The following is a 15,570-nucleotide window of genomic DNA, read 5'->3' as shown; positions in this document are numbered from 1 at the left end:
CCCAACCCAGTGGGTTTGAGCTGAACGGAGAGGACTACGGAAGTGAGATCCAGACACCGTCGATTCTTCAAGCCCCTTTATCACAGCCCATTTCAGCAAATGTTTATACACATTTATAGAAGCCTTTTTTTTTTTTTTGAAGTAGATCTACAATGTTGTGTAAATTTCAGGTGTACGGCAGAGATTCTGTTATATACATATATACATATATATGTGTATATATATATATTCTTTTTCAGATTATTTTCCATTATAGGTTGTTATAAGATATTGAATATAGTTCCCTATGCTATACAGTAGTTCCTTGTTGTTTTATTTTATATATAGTAGTGTGTATCAGTTAATCCCAAATTCCTAATTTATCCCTTCCCCCCTTCCCCTTTGGTAACCATAAGTTTGTTTTCTACATCTGTGAGCCTATTTCTGTTTTGTAAGTAAGTTCATTTGTATCACTTTTTAAAATTCAACAAAGAGGTGATATCATATGATATTTGTCTTTCCCTGACTTACTTCACTTAGTATGATAATCTGTAGGTCCATCCATGTTGCTGCAAATGGCATTATTTTGTTCTTTTTTATGGCTGAGTAGATGGTATATATGTACCACATCTTCTTTATCCATTCATCTGTCAGTGGACATTTAGGCTGCTTTCATGTCTTGGTTATTGTAAACAGTGCTGTTGTGAACATTGGGGTGCATGTGTCTTTTTGAATTAGAGTTTTCATCTTTTCTGGACATATGCCCAGGAGTGAGATTGTTGGATCATATGGTAACTGGTTTTTTAAGGAACCTCCATACTGTTCTCCATAGTGGCTGTATCAATTTACATCCCACCAACAGTGCAGGAGGGTTCCCTTTTCTCCACACCCTCTCCAGCATTTATTATTTGTAGACTTTTGATGATGGCCATTCTGACCATGAGGTGAGGTGATGCCTCACTGTAGTTTTGATTTACATTGTACAGAAGACTTAATTCTATGCCAGGCCCTGAGCTAAGAGCCTACAATGAAATGCAGAGAGGAGACAAACAAGCACAGTTTTGTAATTCAGACAGAAGCAAATTATTAAAATTCATTCAAACCATTCACCGAGTACCTACTCTATGGCTTGTGCTGGTTGTTGAACCAGACAGATGGAGTCTCTGCCCTCGTGGAGCTTAAGTTTGAACATATTATCATATAATGTGATAAGTGTTTGGATGGCAGTATAGAGTTCCTGACTGAGTATTGGTGGGGCAAGTAATGGGGAGAAAGGAGATCTAGTAGGACTTGGTAATCAGCCTCCACTATGAACCTGAGTGATTCTTGACTCCTGGTATCCATGCCTTTGTATAGCCCCTTCCCACATTGAATAGGGCTGACAGATATAGCCAATAGGGTATTGTGGAAATCATGGAGTATGAGTTCCAAGATGAAGTCATAAAAGACATTGTTCTTCCTCATTGCTCTCTCTTGATCATTCATCAGGGATCCATGTTGTGAGGACACTCAAGCAGCCCTGGGGAGAGGCTTGCATGAATAATAACCAAGCCTCTTGCCAACAACCACCTCCAACTTGCCAGCCATGTGTGTGAGCCATCTTGGGAGTGGATCCTCCAGCCTCAGTCAAATCTTCAGGTAACTGCAGCCCTGGCCAAAATCTTGAATATAATCTCATGAGAGACCTTGAGCCAGAAACAGTCAACAAAATCACTCTTGAATTCCTGACCCACAGAAGCTGTGAAATAATAAATATTACTACTTTAAGCTCCTAAGTTTCAAGGTAATTTTTTTTCAGCATGGATAACTAGTACAGAGAAGATCAAGGAGGAGGTGTTGGATGCTAAAGATTCAAAAAAGAATGAGACCTAATCTTAGCCTCAGGGAGCTCACTCTCTCCTGGAGGACACAGACAGAAATAATTATAATTCACTCAACATCCACTAATCCCATACTATGTGAGATGATATGGAGGATCCAAAGATGTATTATTTATTCATTCATTCAACATTCATTTATGGAGTTTCTATTCTGGATCATACACTATGAAATCAGGAAGGCAATAGTGAGTAAGTGGGTCCCTACCCTCACTGTGTTTACAGACCAGGGGTTATCTGACACCCTCATTAATCAATCACAAAGAAATGTATATTTATGAACCATGAGGTGTGTAGGGAGGAAATAAGAGGAAACCATGATAGAATAAATAACATGGGAGATACAATCAAGAAAGGGTGATTGGGGAAGGCCTCTCTGTGGAGGTAACATTTAAACTAAGAAACAAAGAATGAATAGGAATTTGCCAGGCACAAAAGGAATAAGCATGGTGGGAGGTGGAAAGGCTGTTGGAAAGGCTTGGCGCATAAGACAGTGGGGAGAAGCTGAGACCTGAGAGGTACAGATATTTAGGGAACTTCCCTGGCGGTCCAGTGGTTAGGACTCGGTGCTTTCACTGCTGTAGGCCTGGGCCCAGGTTCCATCCCTGGTTCGGGAACTGAGATCCCACAAGCTGCACAGCCAAAAAAAAAGAAAGGAAGGAGGGAGGGAGGGAGGAAAGAGAGAGAGAGAGGAAGGAAGGAAGGGAGGGAGGGAGGAAAGGAAGGAAGGAAGGAAACAAAGAAAAATGAAGAGAGAGAGAGAGAGAGAAAGAAAGGAAGCAAGGAAAGAAGGGAGGGAGGGAGAGAGAAAAAGTAAGAACGAAAGAAAGGAAGAAAGAAAAGGAAGGAAGGAAAGAAAGAAAAAAAGAAAGGAAGAGAGAAAGAAAGGAAGCAAGGAAGGAAGAAAGGGTGGGAGGGAGAGAGAGAGAGAGAAGGAAAGAAAGGAAGCAAGGAAGGAAGAAAGCGTGGGAGGGAGAGAGAGAGACAGAAAGAAGGAAGGAAAGAGACATATTTAGGACAAGACTTGGTACTTGTCCTGGAGGGGCTCACTGTGGGGTGTGGATGAGGAGGGTCATAGGAGACAGAGATGTCTTATATGTTGAATTGTGTCCCCCCAAAAAGATTTGTTGGAGAACTAACCCCAGTACCTCAGAATGTGATCATATACGGAGACAGGGTCTTTGCAGAGGTAGTCAAATTAAAATGAGGTTATTAGGATGGGCCCTAATCCAATATGACTGGTGTCTTTATTAAACAGGGAAATTTGGACACGACTCACACATAAGGGAGAATGCCATGTGAAAATGAAAGCAGAGATCAGGGAGATGCTTTTACAAGCCAGGGAATGCCAAAAATTGCCAGCAAACCACTGGAAGCTACGGGAGAGACATGGAGCAGATTCCTCCCCACAGTCCTCGGCCTTGATTTCTGACTCCTAGCCTCCAGAACTGTGGGAAAATAATTATCTGTTATTTAAGCCACCCAGTTTGTGGGACTGCGTTATGGCAGCCGTAGCGAACTAATACAGATGTGCAGGTGCTTTGAAACCTGTTACTCTCTGTATCCAAATGTGAAAGATCCCCAGCATGGCTGCTGCAAGCACAGCTACTTTCTTACTCTCTGGAAGCTTCTGGAGGAATCCAGCTGAGTCTTACTCATCTCTGTGCCCTGCATGGCTTCATTAGCACCGCAGCATGGTGGAGAGCTCTGTGGCGTGCTTGTTCCTATCCATAATATCTATGCGAGGCACACTGCTTGCACGATGAAAGAGAAAAAGTTGAAAAAGGCATGGTGTCTGCTCTGAGAAAATTTTCTAAACTAGATTAACACAATGGGGTGAACCAGTTTGAAATGATTACTTATAGCTGCCATCTATTGAGTATTCACCAGGTGCACAGCACTTTACATATATCAATATTCTCCCCCCAGCAAACCTGTAAGGCAGGTATTATTCCCATCTACAGATGAAGAAACCTAGGGCTGCAGAAGTTAAGCAACTTCCCCAAGTCCCCACAGACTGCACGCATAACCACTGCACTACCCAACTAAGCTGCTCAAGCCAGATGAGCACTCCAGGCATGAGTGCTCTAGGATGAAGGGAAGCATCAGCAGAGAATGAGGTATCTGGGAAGGCTTCATGAGGGAGGTGGCTTGATGTGGGTCCCGGATGATGGGCTGGATTTGGATATGGGCAAAGGAAAGTAGAGGCGCAAGACTTGCTTTTTCACCTCCTAGCCTTTGCCTTTGTTGGTGTCTTTGCCTGGAATGCTCTCTTCTCCCAGCTCTTTACAAGACAGGCTCGTTCTCATCCCTCAGGGCTCGGCCCAAATACTACTTTTCAGAAAGGGCTTCCGTGAGCGCCCTTTCTAGCTAATTGTTTTTTCTAGAAATGGCTCCAGCAGTATTGCCCATCCCACAGGGGCTCTTCTGCCCCATGACTGCTTGGACCCACAGCGTACAGTGGAAGAGATGTTGCGTCTGTTTCAGGCATGGCACTTAACTGGCCTGGAAGTCAGTCACCATGTAAGAAGTGCGACCAGCCTGAGACCACTGAGCTGGGAGGAGCCCAAGCCACGTGGGGAGGAAGGGAATCAGAGGAGCATCAGATACCAGACCTGGGAGTGAAGAAGCCATCTTGGAGAGGTGGAAAGATGGACAGGTGTGTGATAAAGCCAAGATGGTAGAATGTTAAGTGTAGAATCTAGGTGGTAGGTATAGCGTGTGCTGTATAATTCTTTCAACTTTTTTTGTATGTTTGAAATTTTTCACTACAAAGTTGTGGGCAAAAAAGAAACCATCTTGGAAGTGGACTCCCCAGCCCCAGACACCTCAGCTGATACCACGTGGAGCAGAGATGAACCTCCCAGCCCAGTCTTTCCCAAATACCTGACCCACAAAATCATGATCTAAATAAATGGGCATTTTAAGCCACTAAGTTTTGGGGTATAGATTACAGAAATTCTCTTTCTAAGTAGACCTTCCTTACTTTCTATCACAGCTTCCTGCCTGTTTCTTTTATAACATTATCACAATCTGTAATTGTCTTATTTGCCTATTTATCATCAGTTTCTCCCCCTCTAGAATGTAAACTCTATTTCCTTTGTTCACTCCTGCCTCTCAGCACCTAGCACACTGCCTGGTACATGTAGGCTCAAATGAATGTTTGTTGAGTGACTAACTGGGACCAGGAGATGGAGCCTTTCTGAAGAGTACTAGAAGACAACATGGAATTCACAGAATAGGGGGAAAGCTGGTATTTGTCACTTGGGCTGCCCCAAATCTGAACCCACATTTGTGGGAATCCCAAGAGGCAGGAAGAGGCAGATGGATGGGATGCACACACCCTCTCCTCAGTCCCTGCTGGAGCAAAGATGCTGAACTTAACCACGACCCATCAGAAGCCCCCACCCCAGGCAGCAATGCCTGCTGCAAGGGTCAACCAGAGACTGTGGTGAGTTCCGAGTCCAGGACCTTGTTCAGAGCAGGGATCTTGGCCACACCTGGCCTTGGGTGGGGTTCCTGCCTGAGCCCAGTTCTGCAGTGTTCCATCAAATTCTTCTCTACCCCATATATACAATGGAATATTACTCAGCCATAAAAAGAAATGAAATGGAGGTATTTGTAGTGAGGTGGATGGAGTTAGAGTCTGTCATACAGAGTGAAGTCAGTCAGAAAGAGAAAAACAAATACAGTATGCTAACACATATATATGGGATCTAAGGGAAAAAAAAATAAGGTCATGAAGAACCTAGTGGCAAGACGGGAATAAAGACACAGACCTACTAGAGAATGGACTTAAGGATATGGGGAGGGGGAGGGGTAAGATGTGACAGGGTGAGAGAGTGGCATGGACATATATACACTACCAAATGTAAAATAGATAGCTAGTGGGAAGCAGCCGCATAGCACAGGGAGATCAGCTCAGTGCTTTGTGATCACCTAGAGGGGTGGGATAGGGAGGGTGGGAGGGAGGGAGACACAAGAGGGAAGAGATATGGGAACATATGTATATGTATAACTGATTCACTTTGTTATAAAGCAGAAACTAACACACCATTGTAAAGCAATTATACTCCAATAAAGATGTTAAAAAAAAAAAAACAGCAATTGTCTAAAACACTGAGTACATTACATGGGACTTAAATATCCAAGCCTGCTTTATCTGTATTAGCAGAATAAAAACACCTGCTCAAAAATAGAAAAAAAAAAAAAAAAAGAATTCTTCTCTGCCCTTAGGTTCAGCTCCAGGGAGAAACCAGGAACGCTGAGCATGGTACATCCTGATGAATCCAGAATGCAGGACCAAAACGAGGGGCCGCTTTCCTCCAAATGGCGAGGACATCTTCTACGTGCCAGAAAGGCCAGCAATACATTCATCTCAGAACCAGCAGAGCCCAAACAACAGTGGAGGCTCACCGTATTCTGGACTCTTTTTCTGGGCCTCCAGGAGCCTTCTAGCAGATAACCAACTTTGATAGTTCAAGGTCTGTCCTCTTGCTTTCTACAAGGTGTGAACTAAGGGCTAGATTCCGCACTTGGGGGTCTATAAACCCATGGTACCCAGGTCCTATTCCTGTGCTGTACGATCTTCCAGGAGCAGGTCTGCTACAAAGGAGGTGTGGTTCACATTTCAATGCTGGGCTCATTAGAGAGGTCATCAGACAGAATTTCCATCAGAAGGTAGATTACACATCAACACCACAGAGGGTTTGCCCTTCCCAGGAAAATCCAAATGCTATAACTTGTTCTTGAGACCCAAGGTTTCCCACAGTTTTGAAATCTGAAAAGCTTTATCCAGCAGACATCCATTAAGTGCCAACTGTATGTCAGGGAAACACTAGAGACAAGATCTTGGGCTCTGGTGGGAGAGACAGACATAGACACTAACACAGTAGGATATTTTGAGTTCTACAAAGGAAGTGTGTGCAGAATGACATAAGAACCCGGGAGAAACATCAGACTCTGCCTTTGGCAATCATGGAAGGCTTCCCAGAGTAGGTGACATTCAATCTCTAGGAGGAGGTTACAGCTGAAGCAAAGTTGTAAACTGAAGCAAACTGAAGCAAAGTTTGGAAGCAAAGTTTGGAAGCAAACTTCCAAATCCCCCTGAGGAAAGAGTCCAGAACTTCATCTCCCTGCTTCAGCCATGGAAGCAGCAAAAGCTTCACATGCAACCAGCATCTGGATGGTATTAATTACCTCCACGTTTATGAAGTGCCTCATTAAACTTGACTCAAACCAACAGCATAGTTGGCTCCCTGGGTTAAATCCATGCTAAATATTCAGTTACACACAGCACAAGCGAATCATATTTGGTGGGGTTCAGTTCACTTGTCCTGTGAAGGTGCTTTTCCAGCTGAATAATGATGGTGCCTTTTAATTGCGTGCTGTCTTCCTCCTGGGGGACTTTAGGTGGGACCATCTTCCCAGAGGGAGCCAGAAACTGGGTGTCGTCATCTCCATTTTATAGTTGCATGGACTCAGTAAAGAGATCTGGCCCCAGCCGCATAAACTGGAATCTTACTCCTCCCTCGGGGCCCAGCTCAAATTACCTCATCTTAAAAGATCTTTTGGTTCCCCCATCAGAATTTCCCTGCCATACATGACCCTGGCAGAAGCTGAGAGAAATGGCTGAGCCCTCACTGTGTACAGAGCTCTGTGATGGATAATTGACAGCAATCACTCACTTGATCCAGCAACACTGAGGGTGTGTTCCCATTTCACAGCTGAGGAAACTCAGGCACAGAGAAGCTGAGTGATGGGTCTTGGATTACACAACTAATAAGTCAGGATTCAAACCCAGGCCTCTAAGCCCATTGTCTTAACCACACACAGTCCTGGCACATTCATTCATTCACTCAACAAGTATTAACTGAGCACCTATGGTACACCCAGTGCTTGCCAGGAGTATAGTACTTGCTATTGCTAGGGATGCAGTAGGGAAGGAAACATGATCGTTGCCCTAACAAAGATTATCATCTAGCAGGGAAGACAGAGGTTAAACACTTCCACAAACAATCATTTAATTACATATCAGGCATCAGACAATGTTGGCAGAATTTAACTGAACTAGGTAAGACGTTAGCAGGGCAAGAAAAGAAATCAGGTCTCTGGATGGCTCTTTCTTGTCTGCAATTCAGGAGTCAGTCAACTCTTCCTTTCTTCTTAGATTCTGTAGCTAAGCAATGCCTACAGAGGCCCACAATTGCTTTGGGAGTTTCCAGAAACCACTTCCCTCTCTGAATCACGGCTTTCCCAGCTGTAAAATGGGGATGAAAATAGCAAAAGACTGGAAGTAACCCAAATATCCATCAACAGGGGACCACTTAAAGAAGTGGTGGTACATCTACACCCTGGAATATGCAGCTATTAAAAAGCATGAGGCAACTCTAAATGCTGGAGAAGGATCGCTAAGACCTGGACCCCAGGGAGTCATGGGGTGACTTACTTTTTTTTTCTTTTTTTTTTTTTGGTTGCACCACATGTGGGTTCTTAGTTCCCTGACCAGGGATCGAACCCGTGGCCCCTGCATTGGAAGCATGGAGTCTTAACCACTGGACCACCAGGGAAGTCCAACTTACTCTTTTTTTTTTTTTTTTTTAATGAGGATCTTGAATCAGATGCGTATGTTTGATTGATTGATTGATTGATTGATTTTGGCTGTGTTGGGTCTTGTCGCGGCCTCTCTCGTCGCGGAGCACAGGCTCCAGACGCGCAGGCTCAGCAGTTGTGGCTCACGGGCCCAGCCGCTCCGCGGCACGCGGGATCTTCCCAGGCCAGGGCTCGAACCCGTGTCCCCTGCATTAGCAGGCAGACTCTCAACCACTGCGCCACCAGGGAAGCCCCCCAACTTACTCTTAATGTGTGCTATTTTGTACCTTTAGAATTTTGCACTCTGTGCATGTACCTTATCAAAACATAAATTCAAGGACATTTTAATACAACATTTTGAGGGGGATAAAAAAGCAGTCAAATAGCCAGGCTCACATTGGCCCATTGGTGGTATTATTGTTAGTTTCAAAGGAGAGGTTAGATTTGGCAGCCCTTGGAAAATCTAAAACAATTAGAACACACGTTGCTCCTAATGAGATGAGGGAGCAATAAGGGCCAAACAGAGAAGAAGGGAGGAGGAAATGAGGAGAAAAACAAAGAGGCCAGGCAGAGGCCGACAGAGAAGAAAATCCACAATTACTTTAGTGCCGCTGAGACCCCAAGGCAGCTGTGCTACCTGCTTCTTTCTAGCCAGCTGCCAGGTTGCCATGGTAATGTAATAGCCAGTGGTAAGCTTATTTATGATTCTGAAAACATAAAAAAAAAAAAAAACCCACCAGCAAGCTGCAGATAGGCAGCAATGAGCAGAGAAGGTACCTGCATGAGAGGAGGCATCAAGGTGACCCTCCTGGAGCTTGAGGTCCCCCCTTGAATACTGTTGGGGTCAGCCTAGAGCAGCGGTTGCAAACCTGAGCATGTAGCCAAATCATCTGGAAGGCCGGTTAAAACACAGATTGCTGCACCCATCCCTGGAGATTCAGATTCGATAGGTCTGGGCTGGGGCATTTCTAACACGTTCCCAGGAGGTATGGAAACCGACGTTTGGGGGGACCACCATCCTAATGATCTCTAAAGGCCTCTCCAACTCAAGATTCCATGAGCTGTGGGCTCCACCTCCCGCTCACCCTGAAATAGATACTGCTTAAGTATTTAGGGGTAAAGCACACGCAGCCCCTCTATCAGCTCCTCTGTTAACTAAGTAGTTACAACATCCTGACAGAGGACCCATGTGGGTTGTAAGGTAGCCCAAAGCACCTGGTGGGCCAAGGGCTTAGAGGGCAGTTTCCGAAGCCGAGGCCAGTATCTCATACGAGCAATTGCTTGGGAAGATTGGCCAGTATTCCAGCTGTCTTTGCCAGAACTTTCTCATGGGGCCAATTGACTGGGTGTGATGGCCAAAAGGTGCCACTGGGCCAGAGGAAAGGCGTCTGCCAGTCAAGACTGTGGCTGAGCAAGGGCCAGAGCTGGTGGGAGAGGATTTGAAAATGACAGAAGCCAAATCTCCAGGCACTATAATTTACCCCAGTGGGATGCTGATTCCCCACAGAAATGGAGGCAAGCAGACAAATCCAAACACCCAACCCCATCCAACGCACACAGCATCCCAAGTGAGAAAGTTCATGGCTGGGGCAGGATGCAATATTTGTGACAAGTCCCTACAAATTCAGGATTTCTTGTACATTCAACAAATATTTTTAGAGCATCAATGGTGTGCCAGACACTCTGCTGGGTGCTGCACACATGGGCGGTGGGCAAGAGTGGCCCCTGCCCTCTTGGAGCCTACATTTAAGTAAAAGGAAACAGACATTATTCAGAGAATCAGACGGTTTAATTGAGCTGTGGTTACATAAGTGAATGATTTTGTACTTAGGAAATAATGCTTAAGTATTTAAGGGTAAAGGGGCAAGATGTCTGCAACTCCTTCTCAAGAAGCTCAGAAAAAAATAACAATCAATATATTATCTATACATGTATGATTATATTTAACACACACACACACACAGAAAATGATACAGCAAATGTGACAAAATGTTAATTCTTGAATCTGGGCCAAAAAGTATACGGGAGGGAGTTCTTTGTATCATCCTTATTTTTCTGAAAGCTTGAAATTATTTCAAAATTAGAAATTTAAAAAAGGATCACATTCTGAAATTGCAACTTGTCCTTTCTCTTAGCATTACAGATTTTCCCAAAAGAACTTTTTTGTGTCAAATATTGATGTGTGGAAGTGAAGGGGCTGGTCTGCGGAACCAGGAGTAGTTTGAGATACTGAACTGTCATTTTTTTTTTTTTTTTTTTAATTTATTTATGGCTGTGTTGGGTCTTCGTTTCTGTGCGAGGGCTTTCTCTATTTGCGGCAAGTGGGGACCACTCTTCATCGTGGTGCGCGGGCCTCTCACTATCGTGGCCTCTCCCGTTGCGGAGCACAGGCTCCAGACGCGCAGGCTCAGCAATTGTGGCTCACGGGCTTAGTCGCTCCGCGGCTATGTGGGATCTTCCCAGACCAGGGCTCGAACCCGTGTCCCCTGCATTGGCAGGCAGATTCTCAACCACTGCGCCACCAGGGAAGCCCCTGAACTGTCATTTTTGCACCTTTGAATACTTTTCAGGCTGGCTTTGTATAAACGTATCCTCTGTTTTCCTATATGTTGTAAATATTTAGACCATAATTTCATTATAAATAAGTGAATAAATATTCAAAAAAAATTTTTAAAGGCTCACATAAATACATGACAAATGATAAACAGTGAAGAGTGCTATTTTTTTTTTTTTAAAGTATGTAGTGGTGTAAGGACCTAAAGACAGAGTGGTTTGTCTTAGATAGGGAGGTCAAGGAGGGCTTCCTGGAGGCGGCAGGTTTGAGCTGAGGTCTAAGTGAAAGTTGACCAGAGGAGGAGAGTTGCCTTCCAGGTAGAGGACACAGCTCCGGCAGAAGGTCTTCATGGGAAAGAGCAGAGCACACTGGAGGAACCAAAGGAAAGAAATCAGGGCAGCTGGAGCTGAGCGCTACACATCCTCTCCTTACCAGCAGAATGGCAAGGAGCTGGGTTGGGGGCAGGGTTTCTGGAAAGGGCTGCTATTCTGGCCCAGGATGAGGTCTGTTTTGTTTCTCCCCTACCCTTTCTGGCTCACGTTCTCATGTATCTTCCTCTGGCTCCCCTCCGACCCCAGGTCTTAAGATTCTGCTCGAATGCAGCTCCCCAGGCCAAGGTCCAGAATCCCAGCAACATATGGCAACGTGAGCTGACAGCTTCTCACTGACCCCTTCCCTTTAGCTCCATCTCAGCCCCAAATCCCTGGTTGCCATCCATCAACCCCTTTACCTGCCATAAAAAAACCCACTGGGCTGTCATTTAAACTTATTTCTACAATTTGCTTCCTGGGCCTCAGGCAACCAGCTCCACCTGTGGATGGCTCTGTGCAGTTTCCATCTGGTCTCCATCCACCGCTGGTTTCCTGAGAACTCATATGGAGCTGCCTTTTGGATTTCCTCCAGGGGCTCAGCCAACTGCAACCCCAGGTGATTCTGGAGCATGAACCTGTATGATAAAAGTGTGGTGTATCCATGGCATCCTTCATCTAGGTTAGCCAAGCATTTTGCAGACATGAGGTAACATGGAACCAAACCCTGGTAACACTTTCTAAACTCCAGGGGATGAGCGCCATTTCATTAGGTGTTCATTGAATCACAGAATTAAGAACTTAAAAGGCAACTTTGAGATCCTGAGGTCTAACGCTCTCATGATGCAGATCAGCTCAGAGAGGTGAAGTAACTTGGCCAAGGTTACAGAGCAAGTTTGTAGAGGAGCTGGGCCTATAAACCAGGTTTCCTGAAGCTCAGTGGAAAGGCAGAGTCCAGTTAATGCACCAGGTAATAAACAATATACATGACCTCCCAGGAAGCTAACGTTCTCACAGCAGCAGCAAGACAGTCCTTATCTAAGAAGTGAGCGGTCCAGGGGCTTCCCTGGTGGCGCAGTGGTTGAGAATCTGCCTGCTAATGCAGGGGACACGGTTTCGAGCCCTGGTCTGGGAAGATCCCACATGCCACGGAGCAGCTGGGCCCGTGAGCCACAATTGCTGAGCCTGCGCGTCTGGAGCCTGTGCCCCGCGACGGGAGGGGCCGCGATAGAGAAAGGCCCGCGCACCGCGATGAAGAGCGGTCCCCGCACCGCGATGAAGAGTGGCCCCCGCTTGCCGCAACTGGAGAAAGCCCTCGCACGAACCGAAGACCCAACACAGCCAAAAATAAATAAATAAATAAATAAATAAATAAGAAAATCCTTTAAAAAAAAAAAAAAAAAAAAAAAAAAAGAAGTGAGCGGTCTGGAGAGGCTTGGTGGGAAACCGGCCCAATGAATCTGTCTTGTTGCGTTTAACAGCTACTTGTTGTGTTATTTTTATCCGTTTGGTTTAACTTTAGACCTGGTTCCTATTTCACATTTATGACTACAGGCCCTTGGGTGAGGAAAAGGAAGTCAGGAAGAAGATTCTTTTCATTTGTACTCTGCAAACCTTTCCAGACTTTTTTTTTTCCTTTATAACATTTCCTTTCCAGGGCCCCCAAATCTTCTCAAATCTCCTGCATTTCCAATCCCCTGTTCAGCCCTCACTGTAATTATCTTGGGAAAATTTAAATTCCTTATCATGGCTTTGTGACAATACTGGCTCAGGATAAGCACATTCTGAGGTCTTGTCAAATTGCCCTCAATAGGTTCACTTAATAGGAATTACCGTTAGATTTTTCTTTAAGTGTGATAATGGTATTGTGACGCTGTTAAAGAAAGAGCCCTTATCTTGTTGAGATACAGACTGAAATATTTATGGATGACGTGATATGAAGTCTGGGATTTGCTTCCAAATACTCTTGTGGGGAGAGGTCAAGAAAAACACGCTCCCTTAATACACTGTTCTCCACTGCCTTTCTCTCGCAAGTTTGTTTTTTGCTTCATCTGCCCCTCCCCCAATCTATGAATCTGTTTATTTCATATCTGGGGATGGGATTTGCCTCCTGGGGTCGCAGCAGAGAAGAGAATATATAGGTGCCGGAGCCAAAGAGGCTTAGATTCAAATCCCAGCCCCACCCTGATGAGCACAGGGACCAAGGACAAGGCATTTAAGTGTCTGTCTTAGTTCTAGTTTTCCCATCTGCAAAGTGGAGATAATACATTGGCAACAAAGAGCCTACTTTTCTAATTTGTTCTTTTCCTCCACTTTTTCCAATTCTGCCTCCACCTGCCCTGAAAATGTGTCTTCTCTCCAGGAACCCCCCTTGGCTCTTAGTGGCTCCTCCCACCACCTCCACTGCCTCCTCTGTGCCGGCTCCCCGCACCCCCAGCCCAGATGGAGCTCCAGACTGGATCCAAGAGCCTGTTACCCACTTCCTCCTGGAGGTGCCTTGAGTCCGGAAAAACTCAACATTTGTAAATTGGAACTCATTGCTCTTCCTCCCAATCTGCCCCCCAAAGCATCTGATCACCCCTCAAGGCCCCCAGCCCCTCCCCCTCCTCCACCTCCCTCATCCCGTCTACCTCAGGCCCGTGGTCCCATCTTCCAGAGAGCCCCCTCAAATCCACCTCAGGTGCCCCACCCACCTCCTCCGTGGGCCTTGGCTCAGGCCCTCAGGCCCGCAGGCCTGGCCAGCAGTAAAAGCTTCCTACCCAGGCTCCTTCCCTGGGGCCTCTCTGCTTTCAGTCCCCCATCCAGGCTGCTGGCAAAACTCTCCTTCCAAAACCGTCACTCTTGGGCTTGAAGGCCTCCCATGGGCTCTCATCGCTGAGAAGAGAAAAGGCCCAAATTCCTTAGCGAGGTATTTGACACCCTGCACAGCTCGGCCTCCACTTATTGCTCCAGAATCGTCCTCTGCATTCCCTGCAGAGGAAGCACTAGGCTTGGGTTTCTCAGACTGCCATCTCTCACATCGGCACCATAATCATCTGGGGCCTTGGCGAAAAATGCAGAACCCTGGGCCCTACCCCAGACAACGGCATCGGGGGGTCTAGGCCGGATGCACACAAAAGCCGAGCATCCTCACTCCAGCCACAGCAAACTGCTTGCCTGGATCATGCCTCCAGGCCTCTGTTCATGTTTCCCGTCTCTTCAAGGCCTAGCCTAAATGTCGTCTCCTCTGCAAAGCCTCTCCTGCTCCCCAGCGGAGTGAATTCCCCACCCACTCTGCTCCTATAGCACCAGGCACACACCTCTATTGTATAGACCGTGTGTATCACACTGTATGTAATTATCTGTTTGCTGCCTGCCTGCCTTCCCAGCTAGAATGAAATCTCCACCAAAGCAAGTCCACAGAATGCCTGGAGCCCCCAACACAGTGAATGGCACCCAGCAGGCACTTAATAAATATTAATTAATTTAAATTGTATCTTACTATTTCTTGGCTCCTGGATCTTAAACATAATGCTTAGCTCCCGGCAAGGTTTTATTACAATGATGTCTGATGGATCAATTATCAAAGGAAAGATGAGAGCCTGAAATGAATGATGAAATATGTAAATAAACTAATGATGAATTTTCACCGTTGATTAGTATTCTGGAAAGCCTGTGTGTGCCTGAGACCATCTCTAACCTGAAGGACGTGTGAATCGGGTCCGATGTGAGCCCAGGACTTTTGATTCCAGGTTGACTGCTGAAATCACCAAAGTTCTGATATTAATCAGAAATGTCACTGTCACCATGATGAGCGCCATGTGAAAAGTACAGGGCCATCTCCCATCATAACTTCCCTGGCATCAGCCATAGGAAATCCTCACTTATCACACTTATCACTCCACCTCACAGGGTCCACAGAGAGCCTACTGAGACTGCTCAAAGGGAAATCTGATTTCTGTCACGAGGAGCTGGCAGAAATCAGCCTTCAGATGCTGAGTCTGGGGAATTCCCTGGAGGTCCAGCGGTCAGGACTCCGCACTTTCACTGCCGAGGACCCGGGTTCGATCCCTGGTCGAGGAACTAAGGTCCCACAAGCCACACAGCATGGCCAAAAAAAAAAATGCGGAGGCCGGGGTAGCGGGTAGCACTGCTGGAGCGAGGGCGGTAAGGCTTGTCTGGAGGGAGACGGGTGCCGCTTCTAGCCCTGGCTTCCCCATTTACTGTCTGTGTGAGGTTGGACAAGTTACCCAGTGGCTCCAAGCCCAATGGCTTCTTCCAC

Source organism: Balaenoptera acutorostrata, chromosome 15 (assembly GCF_949987535.1).
Source record: "Balaenoptera acutorostrata chromosome 15, mBalAcu1.1, whole genome shotgun sequence".
In the NCBI taxonomy this organism is placed as follows: Eukaryota; Metazoa; Chordata; class Mammalia; order Artiodactyla; family Balaenopteridae; genus Balaenoptera; species Balaenoptera acutorostrata.
This window is presented reverse-complemented; position numbering follows the sequence as displayed.